Raw genomic sequence first — 3,570 nt, 5'->3', positions numbered from 1 at the left:
CTCAAGACAGCACTTGTATTTTCTTAAATCTTTATTGCTACTTCTAAGGTCAATTATATTACGTAACATGGCTAAGTGTGAATATTTCAGAGATACTCTGCGCTATTGGTAGCGAACTGCTATAACGCTGACTTTAACCAAGTCACAACACCAAGGAGTTATGCGACATAAACGAAAGTTGTTCGATGTATTTCTACATCTGCAAGATGATGCCTTTTCAAATTTCGGGCCAGTCGCATAAGAGTGGCGCTAGTAGTGCCACCAAGAGCACGCAAATTAGGTTTGCTTTAAATGCAGGCTGTAACGTCGTGAGGATTAGTTACCTTTGAGATTAGACGTGATGATTTGATGTTATTCAAGAATGCATTTAAAGTGACAAGGACGCCATTATCAACATATAGCTGAGATTGAAAGGCAACAGCCTTGCCGCAGTGGATACACCGGTTCCCGTGAGATCACCGCAGTTAAGCGCTGTCGGGCGTGGTCGGCACTTGGATGGGTGACCATCCAGGCCGCCATGCGCTGTTGCCATTTTCGGGGGGCACTCAGCTTCGTGATGCCAATTGAGGAGCTACTCGACCGAATAGTAGCGGCTTCGGTCAAGAATACCGTCATAACGACCGGGAGAGCGGTGTGCTGTCCCAACGCCCCTCCTATCTGCGTCCTCCTCTGAGGATGACGCGGAGGTCGGATGGTCCCGGTAGATGGCCTGAAGACGGAGTGCTCCTTTTTTTTTAGCTGAGACTGAACGTGGTCGGTGTGAGAGGACTACGAGAAGCTGGATGTTCCTTCCTGATACTGCAGCAAGACATCGTAGCAATGTAGCCACCGTGCATGACTGCTGGAAGTGTTGATCACGATAATGGGGGTTGGGTTGTTTTGGGGGTGGAGGCCAGACAGCGAGGTCATCGGTCTCATCGTATTACGGAAGGACGGGGAAGGAAGTCGGCCGTGCCCTTTCAAAGGAACTATCGCGGCATTTGCGTGGAGCGATTTAGGGAAATCACGTAAAAACCAAAATCAGGACGGCGGGACGCGGGGTTGAACTGTCGTCCTCCCGAATGCGAGTCCAGTGTGCTAGCCACTGCACCACCTCGCTCCCTCACGGTAATGTACAATCGCACAATAATGTACGGATGACCAAGTGTCACTGCCGAGAGGGAAGACCATCGTGTTCGGAGTACATCGTACTGTATCTCCAGCAGTAGTTGGCACCACACTGACACAATGAATAGGTTATTTCAAGGACACCTCCGAACCAGATGCCCAGTAATGTTCATTCCACTAACCCCAAACCACCACCATTTTCGACTTCAGTGGTGTGAAGCGACAGATCTTTTGAGGTCAGGTTGGAGGTCTGTTGTGTTTTCTGAGGGAAGCAGGTTCCACCGCGGCACCAGTGATGGCCGTGTGTTGCTTAGAGAGAGGCCAGTTGAGAGCCTGCAACTAATCTGTCTGCGTGTTAGACACACGGGACCTACACCTGGAGCTATGATCTGGCGTGCGATTTCGTATGGCAGCAGTAGCACTCCCGTGGTTATCCATCCCGCCATGATTGTAAATGTATGTGTCAATATGATGAGTCGACTTGTTGAGCTGCCACTGACGAACAACTTTTCAGGGGCATTTTATAACAGGGTAACGCTCGCTTACATACCGCTCTCGTAACCCAACACGCTCTACAGACTGTCGACATGCTGTCTTGGCCTGCTGTATTAACAGATCTGTCTGCAATCGAGCACATGTGGGCCATCATCGGGCGACAACTCGAGCGTCATCCACAAACAACAGTGTCCGCCCCTGTATTTACCGACCAAGTGCAACAGCCATGGAACTCCATCACCACTGACACCTGTACAACACAATGCATGCACATGCTTGCACTCAACATACTGGCGGTTCACCGGTTATTATCGTGCCAGTATTTCACGCTTGCAATGGCTTATGTCGCACTTATATTAACCTCTGATCTTGCAATGTTAATCACTTAAATATATTACTTGAACAACTGCATTCTCGAAATTTCATTACTTCACATTCATTATTTTTTCGTGTTGTGATTTTTTTTCCATCAGTGGATTTCCACCAATAAATTTCGGTTTCTTCATTTACGAGGGATTTTTCCATAACCAGTCTAGGCCGCGTTTCGTTTTTCCTACTATGAAATGCCACCAACCTCCTCACCGAGCGGCCCGTGGTGAAACATTTTGATGAGTGAAGTTCTAGTTGTCCTTCATGTCCTCAAAGAAATGAGAGAGGTCTTTTCGTTCCGTGTTTGCTGCTTGAAATGTTTTTGCGTTGACAGAATAAATAATGTTTGGCACTCCTATCCTCGAAGTAAATCTTATGAATGCCACGAAAAAATTGTTTGTGTTCCTATTTGGCTCAAGTTCGATATGAAGAGCTCCTGCTGTAGCACATGTGAAGATTAAGATGTAACACACCTGTAGCAAATATCCGAGCCTAGTGAAAAGCGGGTCGGCGGCATCTATGCCTTTTACAGCAAACGGTTTGTTGAGCTGAATACAAACAGGTAATGGAGTAGTTTCTGTTTTGGATCCGCGGACATTCCTGACTACTGACTTTTTTACAGGAGACATTTGTTTATAACGCTTTTGGATGTTTGTCTTCCCTTCAAGTTTCAAAACCTCATTACGCAAGTGAGACAGTACCATGGTGGTAACTAGATGGTTTAGACGTATGTATGTCGATCGAATGAGCAGTCTTGTGGATGAAACGGAACCCTCAAGGAGGTGTGGGTGGTTTTACTCATCATTCAGCTCTGCGAAGTGTAGTCGTCCTCCAAGTCGTAAGGTACATCCTAAAGAAATTGGTTGTAACTTGCAATTATATATTTCGTTGGAAAGTCAGTTTTGTTCCTAGCCTCGTAGCATCCTGCCGGGAAGCTTTTTGTGCGTTCACTTGTAGTGTGGCAGCTGCTGATATCAATGTATCTGAAGTGTTATTGCGTCTAATTTTGTAGTTGATCTTTGCTCCTTCCACTTCATCATTCAAAAATTACATTAACTTCGTGACATGACTTTCAGCAATCTTCTCTCTCTCTTTCCTAATTTAAATGATCGAACTGTATCTTCAGCAACCCCACGCAGAATTTTGAGTATCGACACGCGGCCGTAAGCGTCCTAATTTTTTCCTATAGCTGGTAATGCTTGTATGCGTTAGTTGCATTCGATATACTGTACGTAGCACTGAAATCTGTGTTGACAATTGTGGCATCGGTTTTATTGTGGCTGTGCCTTCCTGTAATGTTTTGTGGTTCCTGGCTGGATGATGCCAGGGTTGAGTGATAGGTGAGTGACCGGTTTCCTCTCGCTACAATACCATGCAAAACAGGAAGTGAAGGATTAATAAACAGTTGTAAAAATGGTTCAAATGGCTCTGAGCGCTATGGGACTCAACATCTGATGTCATCAGTCCCCTAGAACGTAGAACTGCTTAAACCTAACTAACCTAAGGACATCACACACATCCATGCCCGAGGCAGGATTCGAACCTGCGACAGTAGCAGTCGCGCGATTCCGGACTGAGCGCCTAGAACTGCTAGACCAC

General features: G+C 46.3%; 1 pseudogene; it reads left to right on the top strand.

The window, feature by feature from the left end:
* Positions 1–413: 413 nt before the first annotated feature.
* LOC126263899 (5S ribosomal RNA) lies at positions 414–531 on the top strand (annotated as a pseudogene).
* Positions 532–3,570: the final 3,039 nt, after the last annotated feature.

Source organism: Schistocerca nitens, chromosome 6, assembly GCF_023898315.1.
Source record: "Schistocerca nitens isolate TAMUIC-IGC-003100 chromosome 6, iqSchNite1.1, whole genome shotgun sequence".
Taxonomy (NCBI): Eukaryota; Metazoa; Arthropoda; class Insecta; order Orthoptera; family Acrididae; genus Schistocerca; species Schistocerca nitens.
Note: the sequence above shows the minus strand (reverse complement) of the source record. Positions and strands in the feature narration are given on the sequence as shown.